Raw genomic sequence first — 19,542 nt, 5'->3', positions numbered from 1 at the left:
GGATCAATTCCATTGAGAGTTTGTCAAATTTTATCGCGTTATTAATCGTGATGGTTACCAGTCCAAATTCGTAGATCAAAAATTTCAATGACATAGGGATAGGTTCAATTCATCTATAGGAATGATTCTGGATGAATTTCATTGCGAGTTTTTCAAAGTTGATCGCGCTTTTTATTCGCGATGGTTACCAGTCCAAATTCAATGAACAAACATTTCTGTCACTTTGAAGTGATTTTCTATTCATCCATTGGGACTGGGAGGGTAAATTTTCATTTTTGAATGTCAACGGCCATATCACGTAGAACGCACCTGGTCTCGTCAGCTCCCAGAAGTTAAGTTACGTCGAGTCCCGTTAGTACTTGGAAGGGTGACCGCTTGGGAATACGGGATGTCGTTGGCGATGAATAGTTTGTTTTCAATAACAAATTTCTTGAAATTTTTTTTCAATAACGATGGTTACCAGTCCAATTTCGTAGATGAAACATTTCAATGCCTTAGAGATAGGTTCAATTCATCTATAAGAATGATTCTGGATCAATTCCATTGAGAGTTTGTCAAATTTTATCGCGTTATTAATCGTGATGGTTACCAGTCCAAATTCGTAGATCAAAAATTTCAATGACATAGGGATAGGTTCAATTCATCTATAGGAATGATTCTGGATGAATTTCATTGCGAGTTTTTCAAAGTTGATCGCGCTTTTTATTCGCGATGGTTACCAGTCCAAATTCAATGAACAAACATTTCTGTCACTTTGAAGTGATTTTCTATTCATCCATTGGGACTGGGAGGGTAAATTTTCATTTTTGAATGTCAACGGCCATATCACGTAGAACGCACCTGGTCTCGTCAGCTCCCAGAAGTTAAGTTACGTCGAGTCCCGTTAGTACTTGGAAGGGTGACCGCTTGGGAATACGGGATGTCGTTGGCGATGAATAGTTTGTTTTCAATAAAAAATTTCTTGAAATTTTTTTCAATAACGATGGTTACCAGTCCAATTTCGTAGATGAAACATTTCAATGCCTTAGAGATAGGTTCAATTCATCTATAAGAATGATTCTGGATCAATTCCATTGAGAGTTTGTCAAATTTTATCGCGTTATTAATCGTGATGGTTACCAGTCCAAATTCGTAGATCAAAAATTTCAATGACATAGGGATAGGTTCAATTCATCTATAGGAATGATTCTGGATGAATTTCATTGCGAGTTTTTCAAAGTTGATCGCGCTTTTTATTCGCGATGGTTACCAGTCCAAATTCAATGAACAAACATTTCTGTCACTTTGAAGTGATTTTCTATTCATCCATTGGGACTGGGAGGGTAAATTTTCATTTTTGAATGTCAACGGCCATATCACGTAGAACGCACCTGGTCTCGTCAGCTCCCAGAAGTTAAGTTACGTCGAGTCCCGTTAGTACTTGGAAGGGTGACCGCTTGGGAATACGGGATGTCGTTGGCGATGAATAGTTTGTTTTCAATAAAAAATTTCTTGAAATTTTTTTCAATAACGATGGTTACCAGTCCAATTTCGTAGATGAAACATTTCAATGCCTTAGAGATAGGTTCAATGCATCTATAAGAATGATTCTGGATCAATTCCATTGAGATTTTGTCAAATTTTATCGCGTTTTTTAATCGCAATGGTTACCAGTCCAAATTCGTAGATCAAAAATTTCAATGACATAGGGATAGGTTCAATTCATCTATAGGAATGATTCTGGATGAATTTCATTGCGAGTTTTTCAAAGTTGATCGCGCTTTTTATTTGCGATGGTTACCAGTCCAAATTCAATGAACAAACATTTCTGTCACTTTGAAGTGATTTTCTATTCATCCATTGGGACTGGGAGGGTAAATTTTCATTTTTGAATGTCAACGGCCATATCACGTAGAACGCACCTGGTCTCGTCAGCTCCCAGAAGTTAAGTTACGTCGAGTCCCGTTAGTACTTGGAAGGGTGACCGCTTGGGAATACGGGATGTCGTTGGCGATGAATAGCTTGTTTTCAATAAAAAATTTCTTGAAATTTTTTTTCAATAACGATGGTTACCAGTCCAATTTCGTAGATGAAACATTTCAATGCCTTAGAGATAGGTTCAATTCATCTATAAGAATGATTCTGGATCAATTCCATTGAGATTTTGTCAAATTTTATCGCGTTTTTTAATCGCAATGGTTACCAGTCCAAATTCGTAGATCAAAAATTTCAATGACATAGGGATAGGTTCAATTCATCTATAGGAATGATTCTGGATGAATTTCATTGCGAGTTTTTCAAAGTTGATCGCGCTTTTTATTTGCGATGGTTACCAGTCCAAATTCAATGAACAAACATTTCTGTCACTTTGAAGTGATTTTCTATTCATCCATTGGGACTGGGAGGGTAAATTTTCATTTTTGAATGTCAACGGCCATATCACGTAGAACGCACCTGGTCTCGTCAGCTCCCAGAAGTTAAGTTACGTCGAGTTCCGTTAGTACTTGGAAGGGTGACCGCTTGGGAATACGGGATGTCGTTGGCGATGGATAGTTTGTTTTCAATAACAAATTTCTTGAAATTTTTTTTCAATAACGATGGTTACCAGTCCAATTTCGTAGATGAAACATTTCAATGCCTTAGAGATAGGTTCAATTCATCTATAAGAATGATTCTGGATCAATTCCATTGAGAGTTTGTCAAATTTTATCGCGTTATTAATCGTGATGGTTACCAGTCCAAATTCGTAGATCAAAAATTTCAATGACATAGGGATAGGTTCAATTCATCTATAGGAATGATTCTGGATGAATTTCATTGCGAGTTTTTCAAAGTTGATCGCGCTTTTTATTCGCGATGGTTACCAGTCCAAATTCAATGAACAAACATTTCTGTCACTTTGAAGTGATTTTCTATTCATCCATTGGGACTGGGAGGGTAAATTTTCATTTTTGAATGTCAACGGCCATATCACGTAGAACGCACCTGGTCTCGTCAGCTCCCAGAAGTTAAGTTACGTCGAGTCCCGTTAGTACTTGGAAGGGTGACCGCTTGGGAATACGGGATGTCGTTGGCGATGAATAGCTTGTTTTCAATAAAAAATTTCTTGAAATTTTTTTTCAATAACGATGGTTACCAGTCCAATTTCGTAGATGAAACATTTCAATGCCTTAGAGATAGGTTCAATTCATCTATAAGAATGATTCTGGATCAATTCCATTGAGATTTTGTCAAATTTTATCGCGTTTTTTAATCGTGATGGTTACCAGTCCAAATTCGTAGATCAAAAATTTCAATGACATAGGGATAGGTTCAATTCATCTATAGGAATGATTCTGGATGAATTTCATTGCGAGTTTTTCAAAGTTGATCGCGCTTTTTATTCGCGATGGTTACCAGTCCAAATTCAATGAACAAACATTTCTGTCACTTTGAAGTGATTTTCTATTCATCCATTGGGACTGGGAGGGTAAATTTTCATTTTTGAATGTCAACGGCCATATCACGTAGAACGCACCTGGTCTCGTCAGCTCCCAGAAGTTAAGTTACGTCGAGTCCCGTTAGTACTTGGAAGGGTGACCGCTTGGGAATACGGGATGTCGTTGGCGATGAATAGCTTGTTTTCAATAAAAAATTTCTTGAAATTTTTTTTCAATAACGATGGTTACCAGTCCAATTTCGTAGATGAAACATTTCAATGCCTTAGAGATAGGTTCAATTCATCTATAAGAATGATTCTGGATCAATTCCATTGAGATTTTGTCAAATTTTATCGCGTTTTTTAATCGCAATGGTTACCAGTCCAAATTCGTAGATCAAAAATTTCAATGACATAGGGATAGGTTCAATTCATCTATAGGAATGATTCTGGATGAATTTCATTGCGAGTTTTTCAAAGTTGATCGCGCTTTTTATTTGCGATGGTTACCAGTCCAAATTCAATGAACAAACATTTCTGTCACTTTGAAGTGATTTTCTATTCATCCATTGGGACTGGGAGGGTAAATTTTCATTTTTGAATGTCAACGGCCATATCACGTAGAACGCACCTGGTCTCGTCAGCTCCCAGAAGTTAAGTTACGTCGAGTTCCGTTAGTACTTGGAAGGGTGACCGCTTGGGAATACGGGATGTCGTTGGCGATGGATAGTTTGTTTTCAATAACAAATTTCTTGAAATTTTTTTTCAATAACGATGGTTACCAGTCCAATTTCGTAGATGAAACATTTCAATGCCTTAGAGATAGGTTCAATTCATCTATAAGAATGATTCTGGATCAATTCCATTGAGAGTTTGTCAAATTTTATCGCGTTATTAATCGTGATGGTTACCAGTCCAAATTCGTAGATCAAAAATTTCAATGACATAGGGATAGGTTCAATTCATCTATAGGAATGATTCTGGATGAATTTCATTGCGAGTTTTTCAAAGTTGATTGCGCTTTTTATTCGCGATGGTTACCAGTCCAAATTCAATGAACAAACATTTCTGTCACTTTGAAGTGATTTTCTATTCATCCATTGGGACTGGGAGGGTAAATTTTCATTTTTGAATGTCAACGGCCATATCACGTAGAACGCACCTGGTCTCGTCAGCTCCCAGAAGTTAAGTTACGTCGAGTCCCGTTAGTACTTGGAAGGGTGACCGCTTGGGAATACGGGATGTCGTTGGCGATGAATAGCTTGTTTTCAATAAAAAATTTCTTGAAATTTTTTTTCAATAACGATGGTTACCAGTCCAATTTCGTAGATGAAACATTTCAATGCCTTAGAGATAGGTTCAATTCATCTATAAGAATGATTCTGGATCAATTCCATTGAGAGTTTGTCAAATTTTATCGCGTTATTAATCGTGATGGTTACCAGTCCAAATTCGTAGATCAAAAATTTCAATGACATAGGGATAGGTTCAATTCATCTATAGGAATGATTCTGGATGAATTTCATTGCGAGTTTTTCAAAGTTGATCGCGCTTTTTATTCGCGATGGTTACCAGTCCAAATTCAATGAACAAACATTTCTGTCACTTTGAAGTGATTTTCTATTCATCCATTGGGACTGGGAGGGTAAATTTTCATTTTTGAATGTCAACGGCCATATCACGTAGAACGCACCTGGTCTCGTCAGCTCCCAGAAGTTAAGTTACGTCGAGTCCCGTTAGTACTTGGAAGGGTGACCGCTTGGGAATACGGGATGTCATTGGCGATGAATAGTTTGTTTTCAATAAAAAATTTCTTGAAATTTTTTTCAATAACGATGGTTACCAGTCCAATTTCGTAGATGAAACATTTCAATGCCTTAGAGATAGGTTCAATGCATCTATAAGAATGATTCTGGATCAATTCCATTGAGATTTTGTCAAATTTTATCGCGTTTTTTAATCGCAATGGTTACCAGTCCAAATTCGTAGATCAAAAATTTCAATGACATAGGGATAGGTTCAATTCATCTATAGGAATGATTCTGGATGAATTTCATTGCGAGTTTTTCAAAGTTGATCGCGCTTTTTATTCGCGATGGTTACCAGTCCAAATTCAATGAACAAACATTTCTGTCACTTTGAAGTGATTTTCTATTCATCCATTGGGACTGGGAGGGTAAATTTTCATTTTTGAATGTCAACGGCCATATCACGTAGAACGCACCTGGTCTCGTCAGCTCCCAGAAGTTAAGTTACGTCGAGTCCCGTTAGTACTTGGAAGGGTGACCGCTTGGGAATACGGGATGTCGTTGGCGATGAATAGTTTGTTTTCAATAAAAAATTGCTTGAAATTTTTTTCAATAACGATGGTTACCAGTCCAATTTCGTAGATGAAACATTTCAATGCCTTAGAGATAGGTTCAATGCATCTATAAGAATGATTCTGGATCAATTCCATTGAGATTTTGTCAAATTTTATCGCGTTTTTTAATCGCAATGGTTACCAGTCCAAATTCGTAGATCAAAAATTTCAATGACATAGGGATAGGTTCAATTCATCTATAGGAATGATTCTGGATGAATTTCATTGCGAGTTTTTCAAAGTTGATCGCGCTTTTTATTTGCGATGGTTACCAGTCCAAATTCAATGAACAAACATTTCTGTCACTTTGAAGTGATTTTCTATTCATCCATTGGGACTGGGAGGGTAAATTTTCATTTTTGAATGTCAACGGCCATATCACGTAGAACGCACCTGGTCTCGTCAGCTCCCAGAAGTTAAGTTACGTCGAGTCCCGTTAGTACTTGGAAGGGTGACCGCTTGGGAATACGGGATGTCGTTGGCGATGAATAGCTTGTTTTCAATAAAAAATTTCTTGAAATTTTTTTTCAATAACGATGGTTACCAGTCCAATTTCGTAGATGAAACATTTCAATGCCTTAGAGATAGGTTCAATTCATCTATAAGAATGATTCTGGATCAATTCCATTGAGAGTTTGTCAAATTTTATCGCGTTATTAATCGTGATGGTTACCAGTCCAAATTCGTAGATCAAAAATTTCAATGACATAGGGATAGGTTCAATTCATCTATAGGAATGATTCTGGATGAATTTCATTGCGAGATTTTCAAAGTTGATCGCGCTTTTTATTCGCGATGGTTACCAGTCCAAATTCAATGAACAAACATTTCTGTCACTTTGAAGTGATTTTCTATTCATCCATTGGGACTGGGAGGGTAAATTTTCATTTTTGAATGTCAACGGCCATATCACGTAGAACGCACCTGGTCTCGTCAGCTCCCAGAAGTTAAGTTACGTCGAGTCCCGTTAGTACTTGGAAGGGTGACCGCTTGGGAATACGGGATGTCGTTGGCGATGGATAGTTTGTTTTCAATAACAAATTTCCTGACATTTTTTTTTCAATCACGATGGTTACCAGTCCAATTTCGTAGATGAAACATTTCAATGCCTTAGAGATAGGTTCAATTCATCTATAAGAATGATTCTGGATCAATTCCATTGAGAGTTTGTCAAATTTTATCGCGTTATTAATCGTGATGGTTACCAGTCCAAATTCGTAGATCAAAAATTTCAATGACATAGGGATAGGTTCAATTCATCTATAGGAATGATTCTGGATGAATTTCATTGCGAGATTTTCAAAGTTGATCGCGCTTTTTATTCGCGATGGTTACCAGTCCAAATTCAATGAACAAACATTTCTGTCACTTTGAAGTGATTTTCTATTCATCCATTGGGACTGGGAGGGTAAATTTTCATTTTTGAATGTCAACGGCCATATCACGTAGAACGCACCTGGTCTCGTCAGCTCCCAGAAGTTAAGTTACGTCGAGTCCCGTTAGTACTTGGAAGGGTGACCGCTTGGGAATACGGGATGTCGTTGGCGATGGATAGTTTGTTTTCAATAACAAATTTCCTGACATTTTTTTTTCAATCACGATGGTTACCAGTCCAATTTCGTAGATGAAACATTTCAATGCCTTAGAGATAGGTTCAATTCATCTATAAGAATGATTCTGGATCAATTCCATTGAGAGTTTGTCAAATTTTATCGCGTTATTAATCGTGATGGTTACCAGTCCAAATTCGTAGATCAAAAATTTCAATGACATAGGGATAGGTTCAATTCATCTATAGGAATGATTCTGGATGAATTTCATTGCGAGTTTTTCAAAGTTGATCGCGCTTTTTATTTGCGATGGTTACCAGTCCAAATTCAATGAACAAACATTTCTGTCACTTTGAAGTGATTTTCTATTCATCCATTGGGACTGGGAGGGTAAATTTTCATTTTTGAATGTCAACGGCCATATCACGTAGAACGCACCTGGTCTCGTCAGCTCCCAGAAGTTAAGTTACGTCGAGTCCCGTTAGTACTTGGAAGGGTGACCGCTTGGGAATACGGGATGTCGTTGGCGATGAATAGTTTGTTTTCAATAAAAAATTTCTTGACATTTTTTTTTCAATAACGATGGTTACCAGTCCAATTTCGTAGATGAAACATTTCAATGCCTTAGAGATAGGTTCAATTCATCTATAAGAATGATTCTGGATCAATTCCATTGAGAGTTTGTCAAATTTTATCGCGTTATTAATCGTGATGGTTACCAGTCCAAATTCGTAGATCAAAAATTTCAATGACATAGGGATAGGTTCAATTCATCTATAGGAATGATTCTGGATGAATTTCATTGCGAGTTTTTCAAAGTTGATCGCGCTTTTTATTCGCGATGGTTACCAGTCCAAATTCAATGAACAAACATTTCTGTCACTTTGAAGTGATTTTCTATTCATCCATTGGGAATGGGAGGGTAAATTTTCATTTTTGAATGTCAACGGCCATATCACGTAGAACGCACCTGGTCTCGTCAGCTCCCAGAAGTTAAGTTACGTCGAGTCCCGTTAGTACTTGGAAGGGTGACCGCTTGGGAATACGGGATGTCGTTGGCGATGGATAGTTTGTTTTCAATAACAAATTTCTTGACATTTTTTTTCAATCACGATGGTTACCAGTCCAATTTCGTAGATGAAACATTTCAATGCCTTAGAGATAGGTTCAATTCATCTATAAGAATGATTCTGGATCAATTCCATTGAGAGTTTGTCAAATTTTATCGCGTTTTTTAATCGCAATGGTTACCAGTCCAAATTCGTAGATCAAAAATTTCAATGACATAGGGATAGGTTCAATTCATCTATAGGAATGATTCTGGATGAATTTCATTGCGAGTTTTTCAAAGTTGATCGCGCTTTTTATTCGCGATGGTTACCAGTCAAAATTCAATGAACAAACATTTCTGTCACTTTGAAGTGATTTTCTATTCATCCATTGGGACTGGGAGGGTAAATTTTCATTTTTGAATGTCAACGGCCATATCACGTAGAACGCACCTGGTCTCGTCAGCTCCCAGAAGTTAAGTTACGTCGAGTCCCGTTAGTACTTGGAAGGGTGACCGCTTGGGAATACGGGATGTCGTTGGCGATGGATAGTTTGTTTTCAATAACAAATTTCTTGACAATTTTTTTTCAATCACGATGGTTACCAGTCCAATTTCGTAGATGAAACATTTCAATGCCTTAGAGATAGGTTCAATTCATCTATAAGAATGATTCTGGATCAATTCCATTGAGAGTTTGTCAAATTTTATCGCGTTATTAATCGTGATGGTTACCAGTCCAAATTCGTAGATCAAAAATTTCAATGACATAGGGATAGGTTCAATTCATCTATAGGAATGATTCTGGATGAATTTCATTGCGAGTTTTTCAAAGTCGATCGCGCTTTTTATTCGCGATGGTTACCAGTCAAAATTCAATGAACAAACATTTCTGTCACTTTGAAGTGATTTTCTATTCATCCATTGGGACTGGGAGGGTAAATTTTCATTTTTGAATGTCAACGGCCATATCACGTAGAACGCACCTGGTCTCGTCAGCTCCCAGAAGTTAAGTTACGTCGAGTCCCGTTAGTACTTGGAAGGGTGACCGCTTGGGAATACGGGATGTCGTTGGCGATGGATAGTTTGTTTTCAATAACAAATTTCTTGACAATTTTTTTTCAATCACGATGGTTACCAGTCCAATTTCGTAGATGAAACATTTCAATGCCTTAGAGATAGGTTCAATTCATCTATAAGAATGATTCTGGATCAATTCCATTGAGAGTTTGTCAAATTTTATCGCGTTATTAATCGTGATGGTTACCAGTCCAAATTCGTAGATCAAAAATTTCAATGACATAGGGATAGGTTCAATTCATCTATAGGAATGATTCTGGATGAATTTCATTGCGAGTTTTTCAAAGTCGATCGCGCTTTTTATTCGCGATGGTTACCAGTCAAAATTCAATGAACAAACATTTCTGTCACTTTGAAGTGATTTTCTATTCATCCATTGGGACTGGGAGGGTAAATTTTCATTTTTGAATGTCAACGGCCATATCACGTAGAACGCACCTGGTCTCGTCAGCTCCCAGAAGTTAAGTTACGTCGAGTCACGTTAGTACTTGGAAGGGTGACCGCTTGGGAATACGGGATGTCGTTGGCGATGGATAGTTTGTTTTCAATAACAAATTTCTTGACATTTTTTTTCAATAACGATGGTTACCAGTCCAATTTCGTAGATGAAACATTTCAATGCCTTAGAGATAGGTTCAATTCATCTATAAGAATGATTCTGGATCAATTCCATTGAGAGTTTGTCAAATTTTATCGCGTTATTAATCGTGATGGTTACCAGTCCAAATTCGTAGATCAAAAATTTCAATGACATAGGGATAGGTTCAATTCATCTATAGGAATGATTCTGGATGAATTTCATTGCGAGTTTTTCAAAGTTGATCGCGCTTTTTATTCGCGATGGTTACCAGTCCAAATTCAATGAACAAACATTTCTGTCACTTTGAAGTGATTTTCTATTCATCCATTGGGAATGGGAGGGTAAATTTTCATTTTTGAATGTCAACGGCCATATCACGTAGAACGCACCTGGTCTCGTCAGCTCCCAGAAGTTAAGTTACGTCGAGTCCCGTTAGTACTTGGAAGGGTGACCGCTTGGGAATACGGGATGTCGTTGGCGATGGATAGTTTGTTTTCAATAACAAATTTCTTGACATTTTTTTTCAATCACGATGGTTACCAGTCCAATTTCGTAGATGAAACATTTCAATGCCTTAGAGATAGGTTCAATTCATCTATAAGAATGATTCTGGATCAATTCCATTGAGAGTTTGTCAAATTTTATCGCGTTTTTTAATCGCAATGGTTACCAGTCCAAATTCGTAGATCAAAAATTTCAATGACATAGGGATAGGTTCAATTCATCTATAGGAATGATTCTGGATGAATTTCATTGCGAGTTTTTCAAAGTTGATCGCGCTTTTTATTCGCGATGGTTACCAGTCAAAATTCAATGAACAAACATTTCTGTCACTTTGAAGTGATTTTCTATTCATCCATTGGGACTGGGAGGGTAAATTTTCATTTTTGAATGTCAACGGCCATATCACGTAGAACGCACCTGGTCTCGTCAGCTCCCAGAAGTTAAGTTACGTCGAGTCCCGTTAGTACTTGGAAGGGTGACCGCTTGGGAATACGGGATGTCGTTGGCGATGGATAGTTTGTTTTCAATAACAAATTTCTTGACAATTTTTTTTCAATCACGATGGTTACCAGTCCAATTTCGTAGATGAAACATTTCAATGCCTTAGAGATAGGTTCAATTCATCTATAAGAATGATTCTGGATCAATTCCATTGAGAGTTTGTCAAATTTTATCGCGTTATTAATCGTGATGGTTACCAGTCCAAATTCGTAGATCAAAAATTTCAATGACATAGGGATAGGTTCAATTCATCTATAGGAATGATTCTGGATGAATTTCATTGCGAGTTTTTCAAAGTCGATCGCGCTTTTTATTCGCGATGGTTACCAGTCAAAATTCAATGAACAAACATTTCTGTCACTTTGAAGTGATTTTCTATTCATCCATTGGGACTGGGAGGGTAAATTTTCATTTTTGAATGTCAACGGCCATATCACGTAGAACGCACCTGGTCTCGTCAGCTCCCAGAAGTTAAGTTACGTCGAGTCACGTTAGTACTTGGAAGGGTGACCGCTTGGGAATACGGGATGTCGTTGGCGATGGATAGTTTGTTTTCAATAACAAATTTCTTGACATTTTTTTTCAATCACGATGGTTACCAGTCCAATTTCGTAGATGAAACATTTCAATGCCTTAGAGATAGGTTCAATTCATCTATAAGAATGATTCTGGATCAATTCCATTGAGAGTTTGTCAAATTTTATCGCGTTATTAATCGTGATGGTTACCAGTCCAAATTCGTAGATCAAAAATTTCAATGACATAGGGATAGGTTCAATTCATCTATAGGAATGATTCTGGATGAATTTCATTGCGAGTTTTTCAAAGTTGATCGCGCTTTTTATTCGCGATGGTTACCAGTCAAAATTCAATGAACAAACATTTCTGTCACTTTGAAGTGATTTTCTATTCATCCATTGGGACTGGGAGGGTAAATTTTCATTTTTGAATGTCAACGGCCATATCACGTAGAACGCACCTGGTCTCGTCAGCTCCCAGAAGTTAAGTTACGTCGAGTCACGTTAGTACTTGGAAGGGTGACCGCTTGGGAATACGGGATGTCGTTGGCGATGGATAGTTTGTTTTCAATAACAAATTTCTTGACATTTTTTTTCAATCACGATGGTTACCAGTCCAATTTCGTAGATGAAACATTTCAATGCCTTAGAGATAGGTTCAATTCATCTATAAGAATGATTCTGGATCAATTCCATTGAGAGTTTGTCAAATTTTATCGCGTTATTAATCGTGATGGTTACCAGTCCAAATTCGTAGATCAAAAATTTCAATGACATAGGGATAGGTTCAATTCATCTATAGGAATGATTCTGGATGAATTTCATTGCGAGTTTTTCAAAGTTGATCGCGCTTTTTATTCGCGATGGTTACCAGTCAAAATTCAATGAACAAACATTTCTGTCACTTTGAAGTGATTTTCTATTCATCCATTGGGAATGGGAGGGTAAATTTTCATTTTTGAATGTCAACGGCCATATCACGTAGAACGCACCTGGTCTCGTCTCCCAGAAGTTAAGTTACGTCGAGTCCCGTTAGTACTTGGAAGGGTGACCGCTTGGGAATACGGGATGTCGTTGGCGATGAATAGCTTGTTTTCAATAAAAAATTTCTTGAAATTTTTTTTCAATAACGATGGTTACCAGTCCAATTTCGTAGATGAAACATTTCAATGCCTTAGAGATAGGTTCAATTCATCTATAAGAATGATTCTGGATCAATTCCATTGAGATTTTGTCAAATTTTATCGCGTTTTTTAATCGCAATGGTTACCAGTCCAAATTCGTAGATCAAAAATTTCAATGACATAGGGATAGGTTCAATTCATCTATAGGAATGATTCTGGATGAATTTCATTGCGAGTTTTTCAAAGTTGATCGCGCTTTTTATTTGCGATGGTTACCAGTCCAAATTCAATGAACAAACATTTCTGTCACTTTGAAGTGATTTTCTATTCATCCATTGGGACTGGGAGGGTAAATTTTCATTTTTGAATGTCAACGGCCATATCACGTAGAACGCACCTGGTCTCGTCAGCTCCCAGAAGTTAAGTTACGTCGAGTCCCGTTAGTACTTGGAAGGGTGACCGCTTGGGAATACGGGATGTCGTTGGCGATGAATAGCTTGTTTTCAATAAAAAATTTCTTGAAATTTTTTTTCAATAACGATGGTTACCAGTCCAATTTCGTAGATGAAACATTTCAATGCCTTAGAGATAGGTTCAATTCATCTATAAGAATGATTCTGGATCAATTCCATTGAGATTTTGTCAAATTTTATCACGTTTTTTAATCGCAATGGTTACCAGTCCAAATTCGTAGATCAAAAATTTCAATGACATAGGGATAGGTTCAATTCATCTATAGGAATGATTCTGGATGAATTTCATTGCGAGTTTTTCAAAGTTGATCGCGCTTTTTATTCGCGATGGTTACCAGTCAAAATTCAATGAACAAACATTTCTGTCACTTTGAAGTGATTTTCTATTCATCCATTGGGAATGGGAGGGTAAATTTTCATTTTTGAATGTCAACGGCCATATCACGTAGAACGCACCTGGTCTCGTCAGCTCCCAGAAGTTAAGTTACGTCGAGTCCCGTTAGTACTTGGAAGGGTGACCGCTTGGGAATACGGGATGTCGTTGGCGATGAATAGCTTGTTTTCAATAAAAAATTTCTTGAAATTTTTTTTCAATAACGATGGTTACCAGTCCAATTTCGTAGATGAAACATTTCAATGCCTTAGAGATAGGTTCAATTCATCTATAAGAATGATTCTGGATCAATTCCATTGAGATTTTGTCAAATTTTATCGCGTTTTTTAATCGCAATGGTTACCAGTCCAAATTCGTAGATCAAAAATTTCAATGACATAGGGATAGGTTCAATTCATCTATAGGAATGATTCTGGATGAATTTCATTGCGAGTTTTTCAAAGTTGATCGCGCTTTTTATTTGCGATGGTTACCAGTCCAAATTCAATGAACAAACATTTCTGTCACTTTGAAGTGATTTTCTATTCATCCATTGGGACTGGGAGGGTAAATTTTCATTTTTGAATGTCAACGGCCATATCACGTAGAACGCACCTGGTCTCGTCAGCTCCCAGAAGTTAAGTTACGTCGAGTCCCGTTAGTACTTGGAAGGGTGACCGCTTGGGAATACGGGATGTCGTTGGCGATGAATAGCTTGTTTTCAATAAAAAATTTCTTGAAATTTTTTTTCAATAACGATGGTTACCAGTCCAATTTCGTAGATGAAACATTTCAATGCCTTAGAGATAGGTTCAATTCATCTATAAGAATGATTCTGGATCAATTCCATTGAGATTTTGTCAAATTTTATCGCGTTTTTTAATCGCAATGGTTACCAGTCCAAATTCGTAGATCAAAAATTTCAATGACATAGGGATAGGTTCAATTCATCTATAGGAATGATTATGGATGAATTTCATTGCGAGTTTTTCAAAGTTGATCGCGCTTTTTATTTGCGATGGTTACCAGTCCAAATTCAATGAACAAACATTTCTGTCACTTTGAAGTGATTTTCTATTCATCCATTGGGACTGGGAGGGTAAATTTTCATTTTTGAATGTCAACGGCCATATCACGTAGAACGCACCTGGTCTCGTCAGCTCCCAGAAGTTAAGTTACGTCGAGTCCCGTTAGTACTTGGAAGGGTGACCGCTTGGGAATACGGGATGTCGTTGGCGATGAATAGTTTGTTTTCAATAAAAAATTTCTTGACATTTTTTTTCAATAACGATGGTTACCAGTCCAATTTCGTAGATGAAACATTTCAATGCCTTAGAGATAGGTTCAATTCATCTATAAGAATGATTCTGGATCAATTCCATTGAGAGTTTGTCAAATTTTATCGCGTTATTAATCGTGATGGTTACCAGTCCAAATTCGTAGATCAAAAATTTCAATGACATAGGGATAGGTTCAATTCATCTATAGGAATGATTCTGGATGAATTTCATTGCGAGTTTTTCAAAGTTGATCGCGCTTTTTATTCGCGATGGTTACCAGTCAAAATTCAATGAACAAACATTTCTGTCACTTTGAAGTGATTTTCTATTCATCCATTGGGACTGGGAGGGTAAATTTTCATTTTTGAATGTCAACGGCCATATCACGTAGAACGCACCTGGTCTCGTCAGCTCCCAGAAGTTAAGTTACGTCGAGTCACGTTAGTACTTGGAAGGGTGACCGCTTGGGAATACGGGATGTCGTTGGCGATGGATAGTTTGTTTTCAATAACAAATTTCTTGACATTTTTTTTCAATCACGATGGTTACCAGTCCAATTTCGTAGATGAAACATTTCAATGCCTTAGAGATAGGTTCAATTCATCTATAAGAATGATTCTGGATCAATTCCATTGAGAGTTTGTCAAATTTTATCGCGTTATTAATCGTGATGGTTACCAGTCCAAATTCGTAGATCAAAAATTTCAATGACATAGGGATAGGTTCAATTCATCTATAGGAATGATTCTGGATGAATTTCATTGCGAGTTTTTCAAAGTTGATCGCGCTTTTTATTCGCGATGGTTACCAGTCAAAATTCAATGAACAAACATTTCTGTCACTTTGAAGTGATTTTCTATTCATCCATTGGGAATGGGAGGGTAAATTTTCATTTTTGAATGTCAACGGCCATATCACGTAGAACGCACCTGGTCTCGTCAGCTCCCAGAAGTTAAGTTACGTCGAGTCCCGTTAGTACTTGGAAGGGTGACCGCTTGGGAATACGGGATGTCGTTGGCGATGAATAGCTTGTTTTCAATAAAAAATTTCTTGAAATTTTTTTTCAATAACGATGGTTACCAGTCCAATTTCGTAGATGAAACACTTCAATGCCTTAGAGATAGGTTCAATTCATCTATAAGAATGATTCTGGATCAATTCCATTGAGATTTTGTCAAATTTTATCGCGTTTTTTAATCGCAATGGTTACCAGTCCAAATTCGTAGATCAAAAATTTCAATGACATAGGGATAGGTTCAATTCATCTATAGGAATGATTCTGGATGAATTTCATTGCGAGTTTTTCAAAGTTGATCGCGCTTTTTATTTGCGATGGTTACCAGTCCAAATTCAATGAACAAACATTTCTGTCACTTTGAAGTGATTTTCTATTCATCCATTGGGACTGGGAGGGTAAATTTTCATTTTTGAATGTCAACGGCCATATCACGTAGAACGCACCTGGTCTCGTCAGCTCCCAGAAGTTAAGTTACGTCGAGTCCCGTTAGTACTTGGAAGGGTGACCGCTTGGGAATACGGGATATCGTTGGCGATGAATAGTTTGTTTTCAATAAAAAATTTCTTTAAATTTTTTTTCAATAACGATGGTTACCAGTCCAATTTCGTGGATGAAACATTTCAATGCCTTAGAGATAGGTTCAATTCATCTATAAGAATGATTCTGGATCAATTCCATTGAGAGTTTGTCAAATTTTATCGCGTTATTAATCGTGATGGTTACCAGTCCAAATTCGTAGATCAAAAATTTCAATGACATAGGGATAGGTTCAATTCATCTATAGGAATGATTCTGGATGAATTTCATTGCGAGTTTTTCAAAGTTGATCGCGCTTTTTATTCGCGATGGTTACCAGTCAAAATTCAATGAACAAACATTTCTGTCACTTTGAAGTGATTTTCTATTCATCCATTGGGACTGGGAGGGTAAATTTTCATTTTTGAATGTCAACGGCCATATCACGTAGAACGCACCTGGTCTCGTCAGCTCCCAGAAGTTAAGTTACGTCGAGTCACGTTAGTACTTGGAAGGGTGACCGCTTGGGAATACGGGATGTCGTTGGCGATGGATAGTTTGTTTTCAATAACAAATTTCTTGACATTTTTTTTCAATCACGATGGATACCAGTCCAATTTCGTAGATGAAACATTTCAATGCCTTAGAGATAGGTTCAATTCATCTATAAGAATGATTCTGGATCAATTCCATTGAGAGTTTGTCAAATTTTATCGCGTTATTAATCGTGATGGTTACCAGTCCAAATTCGTAGATCAAAAATTTCAATGACATAGGGATAGGTTCAATTCATCTATAGGAATGATTCTGGATGAATTTCATTGCGAGTTTTTCAAAGTTGATCGCGCTTTTTATTCGCGATGGTTACCAGTCAAAATTCAATGAACAAACATTTCTGTCACTTTGAAGTGATTTTCTATTCATCCATTGGGAATGGGAGGGTAAATTTTCATTTTTGAATGTCAACGGCCATATCACGTAGAACGCACCTGGTCTCGTCAGCTCCCAGAAGTTAAGTTACGTCGAGTCCCGTTAGTACTTGGAAGGGTGACCGCTTGGGAATACGGGATGTCGTTGGCGATGAATAGCTTGTTTTCAATAAAAAATTTCTTGAAATTTTTTTCCAATAACGATGGTTACCAGTCCAATTTCGTAGATGAAACATTTCAATGCCTTAGAGATAGGTTCAATTCATCTATAAGAATGATTCTGGATCAATTCCATTGAGATTTTGTCAAATTTTATCGCGTTTTTTAATCGCAATGGTTACCAGTCCAAATTCGTAGATCAAAAATTTCAATGACATAGGGATAGGTTCAATTCATCTATAGGAATGATTCTGGATGAATTTCATTGCGAGTTTTTCAAAGTTGATCGCGCTTTTTATTTGCGATGGTTACCAGTCCAAATTCAATGAACAAACATTTCTGTCACTTTGAAGTGATTTTCTATTCATCCATTGGGACTGGGAGGGTAAATTTTCATTTTTGAATGTCAACGGCCATATCACGTAGAACGCACCTGGTCTCGTCAGCTCCCAGAAGTTAAGTTACGTCGAGTCCCGTTAGTACTTGGAAGGGTGACCGCTTGGGAATACGGGATGTCGTTGGCGATGAATAGCTTGTTTTCAATAAAAAATTTCTTGAAATTTTTTTTCAATAACGATGGTTACCAGTCCAAATTCGTAGATCAAAAATTTCAATGACATAGGGATAGGTTCAATTCATCTATAGGAATGATTCTGGATGAATTTCATTGCGAGTTTTTCAAAGTTGATCGCGCTTTTTATTTGCGATGGTTACCAGTCCAAATTCAATGAACAAACATTTCTGTCACTTTGAAGTGATTTTCTATTCATCCATTGGGACTGGGAGGGTAAATTTTCATTTTTGAATGTCAACGGCCATATCACGTAGAACGCACCTGGTCTCGTCAGCTCCCAGAAGTTAAGTTACGTCGAGTCCCGTTAGTACTTGGAAGGGTGACCGCTTGGGAATACGGGATGTCGTTGGCGATGAATAGTTTGTTTTCAATAAAAAATTTCTTGACATTTTTTTTCAATAACGATGGTTACCAGTCCAATTTCGTAGATGAAACATTTCAATGCCTTAGAGATAGGTTCAATTCATCTATAAGAATGATTCTGGATCAATTCCATTGAGAGTTTGTCAAATTTTATCGCGTTATTAATCGTGATGGTTACCAGTCCAAATTCGTAGATCAAAAATTTCAATGACATAGGGATAGGTTCAATTCATCTATAGGAATGATTCTGGATGAATTTCATTGCGAGTTTTTCAAAGTTGATCGCGCTTTTTATTTGCGATGGTTACCAGTCCAAATTCAATGAACAAACATTTCTGTCACTTTGAAGTGATTTTCTATTCATCCATTGGGACTGGGAGGGTAATTTTTCATATTTGAATGTCAACGGCCATATCACGTAGAACGCACCTGGTCTCGTCAGCTCCCAGAAGTTAAGTTACGTCGAGTCCCGTTAGTACTTGGAAGGGTGACCGCTTGGGAATACGGGATGTCGAATAGTTTGTTTTCAATAAAAAATTTCTTGAAATTTTTTTTCAATAACGATGGTTACCAGTCCAATTTCGTAGATGAAACATTTCAATGCCTTAGAGATAGGTTCAATTCATCTATAAGAATGATTCTGGATCAATTCCATTGAGAGTTTGTCAAATTTTATCGCGTTATTAATCGTGATGGTTACCAGTCCAAATTCGTAGATCAAAAATTTCAATGACATAGGGATAGGTTCAATTCATCTATAGGAATGATTCTGGATGAATTTCATTGCGAGTTTTTCAAAGTTGATCGCGCTTTTTATTCGCGATGGTTACCAGTCAAAATTCAATGAACAAACATTTCTGTCACTTTGAAGTGATTTTCTATTCATCCATTGGGAATGGGAGGGTAAATTTTCATTTTTGAATGTCAACGGCCATATCACGTAGAACGCACCTGGTCTCGTCAGCTCCCAGAAGTTAAGTTACGTCGAGTCCCGTTAGTACTTGGAAGGGTGACCGCTTGGGAATACGGGATGTCGTTGGCGATGAATAGCTTGTTTTCAATAAAAAATTTCTTGAAATTTTTTTTCAATAACGATGGTTACCAGTCCAATTTCGTAGATGAAACACTTCAATGCCTTAGAGATAGGTTCAATTCATCTATAAGAATGATTCTGGATCAATTCCATTGAGATT

The 19,542-nt window shown here is 37.2% G+C and overlaps 5 non-coding genes and 32 pseudogenes across 5 annotated transcripts; all 37 read left to right on the top strand.

Moving 5' to 3' along the window:
* Window positions 1-281: 281 nt before the first annotated feature.
* Window positions 282-400, top strand: LOC124332933 (annotated as a pseudogene).
* A 412-nt stretch (window positions 401-812) lies between these two features.
* LOC124332932 lies at window positions 813-931 on the top strand (annotated as a pseudogene).
* A 411-nt stretch (window positions 932-1,342) lies between these two features.
* LOC124332931 lies at window positions 1,343-1,461 on the top strand (annotated as a pseudogene).
* Window positions 1,462-1,873: 412 nt separating this feature from the next.
* On the top strand, window positions 1,874-1,992 carry LOC124332930 (annotated as a pseudogene).
* Window positions 1,993-2,405: 413 nt separating this feature from the next.
* LOC124333941 lies at window positions 2,406-2,524 on the top strand (annotated as a pseudogene).
* A 412-nt stretch (window positions 2,525-2,936) lies between these two features.
* Window positions 2,937-3,055, top strand: LOC124332929 (annotated as a pseudogene).
* Window positions 3,056-3,468: 413 nt separating this feature from the next.
* On the top strand, window positions 3,469-3,587 carry LOC124332928 (annotated as a pseudogene).
* Window positions 3,588-4,000: 413 nt separating this feature from the next.
* LOC124333940 lies at window positions 4,001-4,119 on the top strand (annotated as a pseudogene).
* A 412-nt stretch (window positions 4,120-4,531) lies between these two features.
* Window positions 4,532-4,650, top strand: LOC124332927 (annotated as a pseudogene).
* A 412-nt stretch (window positions 4,651-5,062) lies between these two features.
* Window positions 5,063-5,181, top strand: LOC124334983 (annotated as a pseudogene).
* A 412-nt stretch (window positions 5,182-5,593) lies between these two features.
* Window positions 5,594-5,712, top strand: LOC124332926 (annotated as a pseudogene).
* Window positions 5,713-6,124: 412 nt separating this feature from the next.
* LOC124332923 lies at window positions 6,125-6,243 on the top strand (annotated as a pseudogene).
* A 412-nt stretch (window positions 6,244-6,655) lies between these two features.
* On the top strand, window positions 6,656-6,774 carry LOC124332922 (annotated as a pseudogene).
* Window positions 6,775-7,187: 413 nt separating this feature from the next.
* On the top strand, window positions 7,188-7,306 carry LOC124332921 (annotated as a pseudogene).
* Window positions 7,307-7,719: 413 nt separating this feature from the next.
* On the top strand, window positions 7,720-7,838 carry LOC124332920 (annotated as a pseudogene).
* A 413-nt stretch (window positions 7,839-8,251) lies between these two features.
* Window positions 8,252-8,370, top strand: LOC124332919 (annotated as a pseudogene).
* Window positions 8,371-8,783: 413 nt separating this feature from the next.
* Window positions 8,784-8,902, top strand: LOC124332918 (annotated as a pseudogene).
* Window positions 8,903-9,315: 413 nt separating this feature from the next.
* LOC124332917 lies at window positions 9,316-9,434 on the top strand (annotated as a pseudogene).
* Window positions 9,435-9,847: 413 nt separating this feature from the next.
* LOC124332523 lies at window positions 9,848-9,966 on the top strand. The gene has a single exon (XR_006916858.1). It is a non-coding gene; the product is annotated as a 5S ribosomal RNA (ribosomal RNA).
* A 412-nt stretch (window positions 9,967-10,378) lies between these two features.
* LOC124332916 lies at window positions 10,379-10,497 on the top strand (annotated as a pseudogene).
* Window positions 10,498-10,910: 413 nt separating this feature from the next.
* LOC124332915 lies at window positions 10,911-11,029 on the top strand (annotated as a pseudogene).
* A 413-nt stretch (window positions 11,030-11,442) lies between these two features.
* On the top strand, window positions 11,443-11,561 carry LOC124332407. The gene has a single exon (XR_006916857.1). It is a non-coding gene; the product is annotated as a 5S ribosomal RNA (ribosomal RNA).
* Window positions 11,562-11,973: 412 nt separating this feature from the next.
* Window positions 11,974-12,092, top strand: LOC124332289. The gene has a single exon (XR_006916856.1). It is a non-coding gene; the product is annotated as a 5S ribosomal RNA (ribosomal RNA).
* A 412-nt stretch (window positions 12,093-12,504) lies between these two features.
* Window positions 12,505-12,620, top strand: LOC124330319 (annotated as a pseudogene).
* Window positions 12,621-13,033: 413 nt separating this feature from the next.
* LOC124332914 lies at window positions 13,034-13,152 on the top strand (annotated as a pseudogene).
* Window positions 13,153-13,565: 413 nt separating this feature from the next.
* On the top strand, window positions 13,566-13,684 carry LOC124332912 (annotated as a pseudogene).
* A 413-nt stretch (window positions 13,685-14,097) lies between these two features.
* LOC124332911 lies at window positions 14,098-14,216 on the top strand (annotated as a pseudogene).
* Window positions 14,217-14,629: 413 nt separating this feature from the next.
* Window positions 14,630-14,748, top strand: LOC124332910 (annotated as a pseudogene).
* A 412-nt stretch (window positions 14,749-15,160) lies between these two features.
* LOC124332174 lies at window positions 15,161-15,279 on the top strand. The gene has a single exon (XR_006916854.1). It is a non-coding gene; the product is annotated as a 5S ribosomal RNA (ribosomal RNA).
* A 412-nt stretch (window positions 15,280-15,691) lies between these two features.
* On the top strand, window positions 15,692-15,810 carry LOC124332909 (annotated as a pseudogene).
* Window positions 15,811-16,223: 413 nt separating this feature from the next.
* Window positions 16,224-16,342, top strand: LOC124334122 (annotated as a pseudogene).
* A 412-nt stretch (window positions 16,343-16,754) lies between these two features.
* On the top strand, window positions 16,755-16,873 carry LOC124332058. Its single transcript, XR_006916853.1, has one exon. It is a non-coding gene; the product is annotated as a 5S ribosomal RNA (ribosomal RNA).
* A 412-nt stretch (window positions 16,874-17,285) lies between these two features.
* Window positions 17,286-17,404, top strand: LOC124332908 (annotated as a pseudogene).
* Window positions 17,405-17,817: 413 nt separating this feature from the next.
* On the top strand, window positions 17,818-17,936 carry LOC124332907 (annotated as a pseudogene).
* Window positions 17,937-18,219: 283 nt separating this feature from the next.
* On the top strand, window positions 18,220-18,338 carry LOC124332906 (annotated as a pseudogene).
* A 412-nt stretch (window positions 18,339-18,750) lies between these two features.
* On the top strand, window positions 18,751-18,869 carry LOC124330132 (annotated as a pseudogene).
* Window positions 18,870-19,272: 403 nt separating this feature from the next.
* LOC124332905 lies at window positions 19,273-19,391 on the top strand (annotated as a pseudogene).
* The last annotated feature ends 151 nt before the right edge of the window (window positions 19,392-19,542 follow it).

This window comes from Daphnia pulicaria, chromosome 3, assembly GCF_021234035.1.
Source record: "Daphnia pulicaria isolate SC F1-1A chromosome 3, SC_F0-13Bv2, whole genome shotgun sequence".
In the NCBI taxonomy this organism is placed as follows: domain Eukaryota; kingdom Metazoa; phylum Arthropoda; class Branchiopoda; order Diplostraca; family Daphniidae; genus Daphnia; species Daphnia pulicaria.
The sequence above is the reverse complement of the archived record's forward strand: the minus strand, read 5'-3'. Positions and strand labels throughout refer to the sequence as shown.